Raw genomic sequence first — 14,444 nt, forward strand, 5'->3', positions numbered from 1 at the left:
GTCACTACAAAGGAGACTGACCTAAGCTACTTTGCAGATGTAGTGTAAACTTTCCAACTGGGGTTCAAATGACACCTTTGGCTGCTAGGTGACATCCTGTTTTTAGGATGCAGATTCCTGTGCTGTCTATGTCTGAAGTTAGACAGAGTGCATCCCACCCACAGTGCTGAGCACTTCAGTATGCATTTACAAACACATTAAATGGGGTTTTTTCCACATGAACATAAGATCATTATATCCTTGGAAGAGTTCCACCAAAATCATTATAGAGACATGATTACGTGCAATTCTCACTGCTCATTCTCCATTTTTTTCTTAGTCAAGATCAGGCATGCAGGATGGTTATTTTCCTGTTTGATTAAGTGCTTTCAGATCACTCTGGGAGGAGAGCAAGATGCCATCTCCTTGCCTTCAGGAGATTGTGCCTACCTTCCCCACACTGTGATGATGCACAGGAATCTTGAGCAGTGCAAGTCTGGTCAACAATGGCCACAGTTTGGAAAATGTGTATTTGTGCACTCAATTGTAATCCTTTAAGCAAAAAACAGCAAATTGCAAAGGGCATATGATTATTTTTTGTGCCCAAGGCTTAGTTCCAGGATAAATTACTAAACCTCAGAATTTTACCACCATCAAAACATAAGCTTACAAATGGCAAAAGGTGCTAATACACATGGCTTTCTGCAGTTCATGATTAATGTTGAAGTAGAAAAGCTCTAGGCTAAGTTCAATTGGTCCTCATCTTGATAGACAAAGAAGGGGCTTTCTTTTCTGATTTTTTAAGGAGGCAGTAGTAAAATTGTATAAAGTTTTAATTCAATGACTAGAACTGCCAAACTCAGCGGGAGAAATAGCACATGACAAGTAGAATTTAGAGACAAATGATGCAAAAGTCATCAAGGCTATAGCTATATCATTTATAAGCACAACACAGCCTGGAGAAAGACTCTGTGTTTTTAGAGGGTGACCCTAGAAACCAGATTTATGTAGAATTAACAAACAAGCAAGTGTAATCTATTGTTTATGACAAGTAACAAATAGCCTTGGCAACAGAGTTATTTACCCATGGACTGTGGATAGCACAGGAAACACCACTAACATTAAACCATTTCCCACCTCAAACAGAGCTGTCCACAACACTAATGGGAAGGGATCACATTTGAAAACAGATAACATGACTCTGTCTCTATGGTCCTTCTCTTCTGGATACTTATCAACTGGTGATCAAGCTTACTAATTCAAAATTATAGTCTCTCCATTCAGTCTCCATTGCCATTGAAGTCCATTCTGGACTTATATTATCTTCTTCTTCTGTCCTTATGTTTGGATTCATCATTTGCGAAATTCGAAACTGGCAGGGAAAAATACCAACACACCTTCTGTATCATAAGCAGAGATACATATACTCCTCTCCTTCTGTGACAGTCATTTTATTTTAGTACAACCCATAGCTGTCCCATCTTTGAGGTCTCCTTTGCTTGAAGCTGCCACTGTAGTAGATGAGCCAAACTTTTTGTCCTTCCCACGTCTTTCCTTACATTCTTCATGAAACTGGTGTCTTTTATTTGCTTTTTAACAGCTCCATAGACACTTTTCATGTACTTCTTTGTAAGAAATCCTGATCATGGGCAGGTGATAGCTGGGAAGCTCTGTATCAAGAAAACAGAGACAGTAGATCTGTAAAGAATTATTTTGCTCAATAAAACAACCCTTGAGAAAACAAAAAGTAAATTGCTGCTCTATTCCCACACACCCCCAGTGTATCCCAAACATGCCAAGATAAGTGAGAAACACATGCTGCTCTCACTTTGCAGTGCAATCAAGGTAGAGCTCTTGAACCTCTGAGAGGATATGGTCACAGGGCAGGAACATGAAAATTTCTAACCAAGTTAAACTAACTCCAGCAAGTTCTCAGTTTCTCTTGTGCTTCCTTCAAAGTAGGTTCAGTCACTACAGGAAACTTTAGTCACATGAACTCCTAGATGGCAAATTAAATCAAAATCACAGCATCTTTCATAAATGCTGCGCTTAACTTGTTACCACTATAAAGTGCTCCTACTAAACAAATTCTCATTTTTAATAGACTCTGGCTTTTGTTCATTTTTGGGTCTTATTTATAAGCAGTCTCAATATTTCTGAACAACTGCCAGTCCAAAATTTTTTCCCTTCTATTTTGGTTGTGTAAGAATATTTCATATGTTTGACTCATTAACTTTATGCTGTCTTGAAAGTGAAGGCAAAAGCTCTGCTTCAAGGCATAATTTGCATGTAGCTGACAGCAGCAATTCATCAGGTTTTTGGACCTTAATATATATAAGAATCTGGACTTCAGTTTAATTTCTAAATCAAGTAAATCTCCAAAGCTTTTTCAGACAGCATTTTCTAAAAAAAACTTATTAGTTAAAATATTATCATTGTCAAGGTATCACTGCATTATGTAGGCTATAAACAGGGCTATATGCACTTAAAATCATAAAAGCTTCATTTCCTAAGGTAACCTGTGACATAATATTATCTTATATCTTACTATAGATTCATACACACATATTCACCCTTTGATATCAGACCTCAAAGTCCACCTGGGGGAAAGTCTGGGATTTCTCATTTGGAAGATATTTCTAAGAAGACAGTTTAAAAATTCTATACTTTATGAACATTTAAACTTATTTAATTTTAATTTTAATAAACTTATGGTTTATTAAACTTATACTATCACTTTGTATTTTATTTAGGCAACCTTTCTTTTCCAACAAGGTTGAAATCACCTCAAAGAGAATTTAACTTTCCAGATAGAACATTAAATGTACAAAAAACTCGAACACATCTGAATCTCTCTCTCAGATTAAGTTCGTGGAAAGGTTACCCTTGATTTTGATTTTAACTGTTCAGAGCCAAATGCAGCCCAGAGCCGAAGCAGGAGGAATATGGACAACAGAGATCATCATCAGCATCTGGAAATGCCATCCAGAGACCTCTGTTTGACAGTGCTAGCAACTGTTTACTGTACAGCTGTCACAACTGCATTTGTGCTTTTGTCCTGTACAGAAGAGGTGCTGATTGCCAAAGTCCCAGTTCAGTCTTAATCCCATTTTGGCAGATTCGGGTCCCAAACCAAGGTCTCTCCACAGCTCAGCTCTGAAGCACCCCCACAACTTCCCCAGCCTTCCTCCCCCACACCTTCCTGCTTCAGCCCACCAGTTTAAAACAAGTCTACCACATACTGGTGGACTCCAATTTTGCCTGAAGGTCAGTGGAGTTAAGGCCACTTTTTGTCTAAGAGTGGTCCTGGTTTCTCCAAAACTCACTGCTGGGTTTTTGTTTTTTTTTAATACAGCTTGTGCACTGAAGCCTAAGACTCGTGGGACCTGCATTCTTTATTTACCTGAAGTGACTCAAAATCACATCAGCTGTCAATGAAGGTGTTGTGCTGAAGCTGTGCCTCTGTGCTGTGGCCAGACTCTGACTCTGCAGTAGCCAGGGTTCCAGCTAGGACACTTGATGAGAAAGGGGGCAATCCTGAGCACCAGCCACAGTAGCCAATACCTGTCTATTAAAATACACAAACTGTGTCTGGAGCAAGGACTGGACTCAGCTTTTCATGCCTGCCTGCAGCACTCACCTCCGTACTACAGAGTGTTTTGTTCCTCCTCACTTTATTCTCCTCTCAGCTGATTATTAAAGTACACACAGGCCCTTCTCCAGAGAGCAAGCTGAGAATATCCCCACACAAAATAACCTCCTAGCCACGGACATGGCTCTTCTGGAAAGTTTTAACTTGCTCCCAGCTCAACAAAGCCTTAGCTGTGTTTGTAGGCAAGAGCTTTGGTCCTGGCCCACATGTGCATTTGCAACAGGCTCCAGGACATTTCTGTTATTTCCACATGTACCAAGGGTCATCATGGCAAATGACAATTATGCCAGTTAGCTGAGGTTCAGGCTTGTGGTCTGAGATGTACAGTGACATGGCCATGTCTGGACTAATTTTGCTAAGTTTTAAGAAAATTGTAATTCAAGTGTCATTGTTAATCAAACTTCGCCTTTAAAAACATCAAAACAGGAGATATCAATGACATAATCAAGGCAGTGACAATACAGTGTTTTTTTGATTATCTGCTTGACTGACAGATGCAAAAAAAGTTAGGCTGTCTGCTAGTTAATTTAATCCTTGACTAAGTTTTGTGTTGTGGGTTTTTTTTTCCCTTGTGAGGACATAAACATTGGATTTGTAATAGCCAGTTACAAACACCATTGTTAAAATTACTAATATTCTCATGTTTCACCTGTTGCTTTATTTTATTCAAAGTAAATAATATAAATAACAAATAAGTTACTAATAAATTTCAGTTTGAAAGAAGCTGAAATTAATATTTGTAAAATTTTTATATTTATAAGGCCTTTTTCCTTAGCAATCAGAAAGTCTGAAATCACTGATTTACATATATTCTTTTCATCAAACATACATTTTAAAAATGTTTGCATCACTCTTATACACTTATTTCTTTTACGAAGTCTAGAGTAGGAATTTATCTGATCTTGCAGTTCATTCACTACTTCAGTCTGTAATCTGAAATTACATTCGTCTTCTTTGATAATTTGCCTAAAACGAAACAAACTGAACTTTCAGGAAATAGTAGGACAGCTCTTTGGGAGGATAAAAGTAAAAAGAGATGGAGATGCAGCTTAAGGCACCATAATTAGTTGCTGGTATGAAATTAATTTCTATCTGGCTGGTGTTGGCAACTACTGACATTATTGTGGTGTCATGTTACATGATAAGTAACAGAAGACAAATTTCTAGAAGAAAGAAGTTCTATTTTTCTTGGCCTGTTCCTACCAACTAGAAACATAGGAAGAAAACCACACAATGTATCTGTTGTCCAGTTTATAAATATTTCTACCTTGGATGATACCTACTTTTTTTCTTATTGTTTTTCTGAGGCTATAATATCTCTTAAAAACAAACCAAATGTACTCTCTAGCCATGATTTTGTTAGAACTATACATTCCTGTGCACATCCAATACTGCTAGTGCAACTGAACTTTTACTTGCTGCTCAAATTAGCAGTCATTGGATGTGTTTTCAGTGTTTTGAGGACCACGGTCTTGATTTGAAATAAAGTTGTAAAATCCAGTCTCTGGTTTTCTCAGTTTATGCAGCTTCCACATATTTCAGCCATCTGTCCAAGAAAGTTTCCCAAATTAAGCAGAAACAAATATTACTATGTTGTACATTGTGCAAATTACTAGAATTGAAGCCAGTGTCATTGCAAAAACTGCATTTGTTTAATAAATTAATATCATATTTTTTCCATGTCTCACTCTTTTATGATTTATTTGAGCACTATTTGTGATAATCTTTCAGGTGAGGCTTTCCTTGCTTGTTCATACACTAACCTTTCAGAAACAGAGACTCAGCAACAAAAACAAAAGAACGAGAAAGCTAACTTGATGGAAGGAATCTAATAATCACAGAAGCACACCTTTTTCTGTTTTACTGATTCAAATAAATTCTTAAAGCCATCCAAAAGTTACAGTTTCAGAAGAGCACTAAAGTAGGAAACACTCCAGAGCATTTTAAGTCCAAGAGTGATTAAATGTAAAGGAGGTGGAGCCTTTATCAGTAGAATTAGTGTGGCTTTCTTAAACATGAACAGGTCAAATTCTGAACCATATCAAGCTGTGCTTGTGTATTCCTGTTTTTCCTTAAGTAGCTGCACTGTGATTATAAATTCATTAGACTTATGATTTCTGCTTGGTAGCATGCCAGAAGCTCTCTTCTTCATCTACCCTGCAATGTTCCTACTTCCTTCTGTTCTGCCTCAGTAGCTTCAGAACCTTCCATCTAGGTACACACAAAACAGCAGAAGCAAATAAGTGCACTCTTCACAGAAAAACTCCTGTCTCCAAGGCAAAAATAGAACAGATTGATGGGATCGGTATTAAACTGGTTCCCTCTAATGAGTTAAAGACTCCCATCTGTTCCATATACTAATGTGGTTGAAGTCTGCAAGGAGAAAAAAAGATCAATACAAATTTATGGGCTCTTCATAAGCATTAAATTAACAGCAGAAAAATGCAGGGTTGTGTGAAAGGGATGCTCATGATCCTCCACTGAGGCTTATAAAGCTAACTGAGCACAAAATTATGTAATTATGGTGTTAAATAAGACTTCTAGGGTAAAGTATCGAGAGGATAAATACAAAAAAGATGCTTGCTACAGCTTTGACAATTCAAAAAGCCTTTTCAAAAGGAAGTCTGCACCACCAGTCTGTTTGGTATCAGCTACCTTCTCACTCTCTCCCTTTCTGCTTTTCCAGTTTCTTGTTTTAATCTTCAGCATTTCCAACTCTCCCATGTAATCCCCCGCCCCTGTGTGTTTTCCCAGATCTTTACTTCATCAAGGCATGGTTTCTGGTTCACAGAGTCAAAGGTTTGTTACTTTTCCCCTTTGGACTTCTGGCCTCTTTCAAAGAAGCTTTTAAAGTCCTAATGATTTACTGTGTCCTCCAGCTGTTAAGTCAGACAGTTCCTTCCAAACTGCAAAGTACAAATTGTATGTATCAAGTCTATTGACATGTAAAACAACAATATTACACAGACAAACTAAAAAAAGGCTTCAGTTCCTGCTGAAGCCAACCAAAAGATAGACAAGCAGTAGTGCTGGCCCAGTACCCCCAAAATTCAAGTCCTCAGTCTTTGCTATTTCATCCAAGCCTAGGAGCTGTCCAAGTCTGGTGGTTGTCCTAGACACAGCCACAGAGCCTCTTCCTCTTCACCCCGTGGATCTTGCAGAGGGATTTTAGTGATCTGTTTCCAACAGGTGAAGAGTCAGTGATGCCATGGCCTAGCCTAATCTTTTAATCAGAGCTTATCCTAGGAGATAGGATATATAGGTGTAAATCTCTGGCTTGAAGAGGAAGTGCTCAAAAGGCAGAAATCCTCCCATCTGTTAGCAAATGCTTCAATCACTGGCAATTTAATTAAAAAGAAATACCATACCTACTTCTTGTGTGTTATAAAAAGAAAAAAATATTGTAGTCATGGTTGCATTTTTAAAAATGCCTGGGAGAACATGCTATGAGTTTAATAGAAAGGTTTATGAAATCAAGCCCTTTGGAGGAATATAGTCAGAAAAGGACCATTTTCTATCTCCCTGATGGTCACTTATGAATTTTCTTTCCTGCTGAGCCCAGGCAGTAATACAAATGTGAATTGTCTGTCAGCACAGCAGCCATGGCAAATCATTAGGTAGGGGAGCAGGATTTTCTGGATCCAAATGCCTTCTCAATCTCCCTCTACTCAGCAGAAAAAAAAAGGTTGCTGTACTGCAATAGTCTTTCTTGGTAATGAGTCAGAAGTATTTTTATGAATATAGCTTCAAGTATTGCTTCTAGGTGTCAGGGCATAAATAGAATTTTAAATCTTAATACTATAATTAGAATGTTTTCAGGAGTCAGTATTTTCTTTGTTTTTACAGAACTGCATAATTCTCAATACAAAGGACTACTTTCTATGTGTAGTCACAGCAACAAATGTGGACCAAAACATTGCTTTTGGAGATCATGTAAGTTTAGAGAGCGACTTTATTTTCTGTTTCTTAGTAAGATGCTGATAAACAGTGCTAGCCTTTACTGTAGTCTAGTTAGCTTTGACACTGAAGAGTCACGTGCAGATAAAATTCAACACTAAAAGTAAGCATCAACTGTGCATCTACAACTTGGAAGTTAAGGAAGGCAGCATCTCTAAATCAGAAAAACAAGCAGTGTTTACTTGTCGTTTTTTGCCGTTTGGTCAATTTTTTAAAGCTGGTTCTGCCTACAGAGGTAGCAGAATGACTTGATTTTTAACAATGGCTTGATTTTTAACAATGCTGTTTTTAGGTTTGGGGCTTTTCAACTGCATCCATTTCTTTTCTCCTTATCTGCTTTCCAAGAAAATACTAGGGACCTTTATCTATTCTTCCAGGTTTTCATATTGCAAAGAAAAAAATTATATGTACAGCCCCAGTGAGATCCCTGCTAACAATCTGCATTATCTGCAGTGAAGTTGGAGCAGGAATTCAGAGAGGGTGGAATAAGCAAAACAAAACCAAAAAAGTGATCAGAAAAACACTGCTGAAAAGCCTCAGTGTTCAGAAGCCTTTCATCCTTTCAGATGCTCAACACGGGTAAGGTTCACTCTGGCTAAGAATCACCATTACTAGTATAAGAATAACTTTATCAACATTTTCCAGGTGCCCACTAATATCCCATGGTTATAAGCAGTCTAATTTATTTGCTGCTGCTAAAAGACAATGGTGAGTGAATGGGTCCTGGTGAGCAGAAACAGAGGGAAGAGTGGAAAGTTTCCATGTGCTATTTTGAGCCATTACATGTGTCAGTATTTCCACTATGAGTAATGACTCAGAGCCAAAGGAGATAACTGCAAAACATATCATCAAAATCAAATTACAAGGTGAACATAATTTGTTTCTGGGTAGGGACGTAATTTCTGTGTTCTGGTTTGCTGGGAAGCTCTTTGAATCAAGGCATTCAGACTCTGTACTGAGATGTATTTAAAACAGGAGGAGGTTTTGGTGTTTAGAGATCTCTGACCAAGTTCAGAAAATGTTGTCCCTGTGTTTAATTAACTCTATAAAACTCTGGGAACTACTGTCATTCTCCTTGCAACCACTGCACATCAGTTGTGACCAAGCTGTTCCCATAGCTAAGATCCTAGGTCCCTGTCACTGTTCACATCTTCTCAGCTGGGCCAGGCTCTGAGCTAAGATCAGGTTAGTAGGCTGCACACCAGCCCAACAGAGAAGCTTTGAGTGCTGCATCCAAGCAGGCTATTCCTGAAAGCACCACAGCTCATTCCAGCCTGATTTAAAGTTCTTCTTCTTTCCAGACTGTTTCATATGCATGTGTCTTCCTCCAGGACTTGTTGAGGTTTAGGAATGCTACAACTCCTTTTCTTAGGTCTTGTCTCCCCATTACAATTAGTGAATAATAACAGAGTTATGAGGTGCTAAACAAGATGGTTTGCATTCAAGCTCCAGGAGTGCTGCACAGACTAGCCCAGGCCTTGGCTGCCTGGTTCTCTTGTGCCTCCACCTGTGCTTCCTCCCCATTCCCCCTCACCAGAGCTGGACTAAGCCCTCTGCACAGTCTTTCCACTACAGTTTCCTTCTTTTCCCCCTTCCCAGCCTCAAGTGGCAGCAATCTTCCTTTTCCTCATGAAGTCATCAGAGCAGAGATGGTGAACAAGCAGGATCACATGGGAATGTGTGGGTGGGGGGGGACAGCTAATGCAGATATAGAAATTCCCTTGCTTCAGAGAAGGTGGACAAATTCCTGCTGGCATTCTGCTCCACCGTGGGGTGAAGCTTTTATCAGATAATGGCTATGGCCTCTCTTGGCATCCAAACGAGATAGCAGAGTGAGACACAAAAAAGGGGAGAAGTTCATGTCTGAAGTCACATATCTAAAAATGTGCAATAATATTGCACATTTCAATAATATTAGAATATTAAGTGGTGTGTGATAATACCATTCTCAGCACAGTCAGTGCACAGACAGTGTCCCTCTTCACTAAAACAGGACATCTTTAAACATCTCATCAAACCTTGATTCAGAAGGAGCCATTGATCTTTTAGTCTAAACCTTGGAACCAACACTTTACCTATTAACAATATCCCTGAACTCTGGCTGAATCTAATATTTCAGAAATACATCCAGCCAGGTTGCTCAAAGTTCTAGTAGTGGGAATACACTATAGCAACCTTGAATTGCTCCAGGAGATAGGCATATTCACCATTTAAAATACGTACAACTTGTTTAAAATTTTTATTTGCCTAGCAAAGATCCCAGTCCTGAGTTCTCTGTTGCATTAAAGAGCTGTTGTTTTTCTGAAGCTTTTCCTACATGTGAGTATCTGTAGGCCATGAGGAAATTACATCTGCGACTTGAAAAATTTAAGGTAATTTGTTCATGTTTCTACCGGTTCTTCAGACTACAGCTCTTTCAAAACCTTTTCAGCTTTACAGAAGAATTCTCAAAATTACGACCTCAGAACTGAAGAATTCCAGTGATGGCCTTGCCATGGCACAGACATCCTTGCCTTTCCTCCTGCCTTTGCTGATACCTCCCGAGGTCACACTAGCTCTTTGGCTAACCACCTCAATGGAAATGCCTACCCTGCTAATTGTACCTTCCTCTTAAGACCTTCTCAGTGCAGCATAACAGTGTCCTATCTCAAAGTGGAATCTACATTCTTTGTTTCGAAATCCAGTCTTCAGTTGTCTTCAAAGGCCCACAAGTCAGACAACCCACTTACAGAACAATCCTCAGAAGGGCTCATTCAGTATGCCTACTGAATTGTCCCTTTGTTTGTCTACCCAGTAGCTTGAGGTCACCTGCAAATTTTGCAAGTGATAATTTTCTATTTTCTCCTAGTTGATTGATACAAGTATCAATAAAGGTAGTAAGAATGTCTTTAATTTAGTCACAAGGTGCACATTTGATAAGAAAAAGCACATTTACAGGGAAGATTGGCAGGAAAAAAAAACTGACATCTGTCTGTAATCCAAACCAGTATTTTAATGTTCAGTGCATAAGAAAGAGGACCAACACAGAATAAAGCACACCCTTCTGCTTTTACCCTGTACAGACAATCCAATTCAGACACTTTAGACAAGAAGACATTTTAAATTCCCAGTCTCTCCACTCACCATTCATAACTCCTCTACTACAGTTCCTCATTCAGAAATAGCTTTTTTCTTCATAAGCTACATATTCTTTTTATTTGAGACAACCCAGTTTCAAAGCAGCAACTCAATTCCATATTCTTTAAACACAATGGAAACTTTCCAGATAGTGCATTCGATGCAGGATGAGATTCATGAAATCCTTACTCTTTATTGTACCTGTATTGTAGTTTTCCAAATGTATATTTACAAAGTGTGTGCTAAATTTCAAAGTTAATTGCTTAAGCAGGACAGTTTTGATAACTCTCATCCCAGACACAGTTCCTGAGACTTTCACAAGTTTAAAGCAGGGAAAATATACAGACAAATTCAAAGGCAGTTAATCATTCCTTGTCATTTTTACTGTTGTGTTTAGCTAGTATGCAGAAGGCTTGAAGAGCAGTTGATTACATCAAACAAATCAGCTCTGAAAGCAACAAGTGATTGCCACCATCGACTCCCAGACACACGGCTAACCGTGCTGACCATTGGCAGCCCAAAAGTGATCAGGCCCTGAAAAAAAATCATCTTTCAGTCTTCCACTCACTCTCCACACTTGGTGGAGAGCCATGGTGCGAGCCAGCCTTTGTGAGGTTATCCTGAAAGTAAAACAAAAACATGGCGATTATTCAGGCATGCTGATGCAGAAACACATGGTTCTTCCCTGAAGGGAGAAATCAGACTCCAGTCTCATAAAACAAGCAAGCTACTTCTCCCATGGTCTTGAAAAAGAGAAACAGGGGGATCAAAAGAAACCTCAGCAGATGTTCAGTGCCACTAAGGGATAATTCATGAGAGCCTAGGAGTATATTCTGCTAGGAGAATATACTCTACACTACACAGCAGAATCACAGTACCCTACTATTCACATGGAAAGAAATCAGCTAGCCCATCAAAAGCCAGCATGGTTATGTATTTTATTCCCCTGCCCTGAGCTGAAAGTATTCAAAACACTTCCTTTACCTCATCCAAATTTTGCATCAATATTCACAAATTACCTGGGGGAAAAATACTAAAAGTTATAGAAATGTTTTAATTAAATAAAATAGTGAAATGAATCCCTGCAGTGAGTAGTAGGGAAGTTAGAATGAAGAGAGAACACAAAAATTACTAGAATACTGGAAAACAGAAGGAAATAATTATGATTAAGTCGTGAAAAAGACTCCCAGTAGCATACATAGTAATAAAGCCATTTAGAGATGACTAAGAAAACATTCCCTGATCATAATTAAGGGTATCTATCATTTTGTGGGTGCAAAATTTGGGCTATCTGCAGCAAAAGCTTAAGGGGGAAGAGTTCAATCTCTTTCTAGTTGAATGCAGTCTCAAAGTACCACATGTTCCTCTTAGAAGCTGCTGGGAAAGCAAAACACACATCACAAGCGTTCTCTTTTCCAAAAGAATGTTTCATTCATGGTTGGTGGCCCTCTATTTTGAAATTCTCTACTTAAAGTAAATTAAGTTTTCATTGTCTTATATTTCTGCTCTCCTGTTGTTTATTGTAGATTTGTATTTGGAGTGAAAAGTGGGCATTGGCCTTGCATATTTTTATGCTTGTTACTTTCCACAAGCTTTACTCTGTGATACATGATAGCTTATTTTGCTATCACACCTCTGCCCAGAAGTGCTAGAAAACTGCCATGTTGTTTGTAGAAAGATGGTTAAATCTACTCATGCCCCTACAGAGCAGGAAATAGAATTTATCATCTGGAGTACAGTTGAGTTGCTAGGATCACCAGCTGTGCTAAACATAAAGAACATAACTTCACCCTTGCCACACATTCCTCCTAGAGATAATTTTTTTTTACAAATCAGAGTTGAAATTGTGGGAACTCCATTTGTATATCAAGCATAGGATTCATTCAGCCAACCTCATCTCCCTTGCTCAACTTTGAGAAATTGCCAGTGATTAAGAACCATTTTTGCACAGAGACATGGAGCAGCTGTTTACAATCTCACTCTGAAGCAACTCAGTTTCCAGCCGGAGTTTCTTTCTCAAAGGTATTATAGAAATTGCAAGTGACAGAAGTTTGAATTGGCACAGAAAAAAATCATTAAGTAATTTTTTCATTTATTAATCTGTCATAGATGAGAATAGCAGTAACCCATTTGCTGCATTTTATATAGCTGAGACACTCTTCTCTCAACTGCTTTACTAAAACAGTTCGAAAGCAAGTTAAAGGAAAAAATGCTAACAGAGAAATACTTTAATCAGAGATTGTAAAACAAAACAGGATGCCAGATGAACCAAGTCTTGTTCATCTGTAAAGGCTGCAGTTATGCCATTAGCTTTACCTCACTACAATTTGTTCAGGGCAATGGGGAGTTGCATGTGAAAAATCAATGGTTCAATCTTGCCCTATAAACATCAGGTAGCATAGCTGTCTACAGTATTCTGGCAGATTCAGGACAAGATGGATGATTCTTTCTCTGAAATTTGCTCTCTGAAAGAAGAAAAATGACCAGAGGGTAGCATATTAAAATAGCACAGTCTTAAAAAAACAGTCTAGAACAATTAGAAAAGTCAAGTAGATTGTTTACTTTTTCCTAATGCAAAATGATAGCCACTCCCCAGTGTAATCTGTATTGTCCAAACTCGAAGAATTATTAAGTAAAGCAGCAACAAACACAACCTCCACAACAGAGATGAGGTGCCTCATAATAGCATACCACCAAGTAAGTTCTTTGCAAGCAAATATCAGCCCTGGCTCCTCGTAAGGAACTGTGGCAGATCATCATATGAGCAGGTATAGACTGCTGGGTAGAAAGAGAGACAATGACACTGATTTGTGTTTAAGCACTGACTATCACTCCACTCCTACTGAAAGGGGGAAATCCCTGAAGAAGCCACTGACTGCTCTAGGGGCACTGTGAGAGCTCTGGACATCACGTTGTCACAGGTTCCCTGTGTGACATCCCTCAACACTAGTAACAAGGCACAGGAAACATTAAGTCTCAGTTAAATTTACATGTAGATGGAGAAAAGGGTGATGACCACAGCTCTAGCCATAGTCAAGCAGATGAAGCATTCAGTACTGTGACTGACTTAAATATTCTCGCAGTGATATCCTTTTTAAACTTCGGCCCTTCCCTTGCAGCATAAAGATGATAGGTGGTCCTCTGCTTGTTACACCCACATCATCTAAAATATGCTATGCAACTCTTTCATATTGACTTATATACAGGTAATGAATTACAACTCTGTAGCCACTTTTCCCCTTCTATTTAACATCTAAACACTTAATATGTAGCAATTATGTCAAGACAGACTGGACTGACACCACCAGCAGTTCTTCATTAAAAGCTTTTCATGCCTTCTTCCAGTGGATTTCTTTCAGGCAACTCTGACTCCACTTCTCATAGGCAGCTTCACACAGCACTGACTCCTCTCCTGTCTGCAAGTTTCCTTCTGCATGACCAGCTAACCTCAAGCTGTCCCTCATACAGCATCTTACCTTCATCCCTTGCCTCTCCATAACACAGCCAACAAACCCCATCCCAAACTGCAGCTACAGCCAACTAGCCCACTCTCTTATAACCTCCACCCTCATTGGGCAGGCAAGGCTGTCTCCACTTCTTGGTAATCAGTACAGCTGTAATTCATTGGGAAAATTGTCTTCTACACTATTCCTACAAACTATCCTCCTACATTCATACAGTATGTTTCCAATTTAATTGAAAAAAGTTACTGTTGCCCAGACTTTACAGAACATTACTG

Source organism: Sturnus vulgaris, chromosome 2 (assembly GCF_052056855.1).
Source record: "Sturnus vulgaris isolate bStuVul1 chromosome 2, bStuVul1.hap1, whole genome shotgun sequence".
Classification (NCBI taxonomy): Eukaryota; Metazoa; Chordata; class Aves; order Passeriformes; family Sturnidae; genus Sturnus; species Sturnus vulgaris.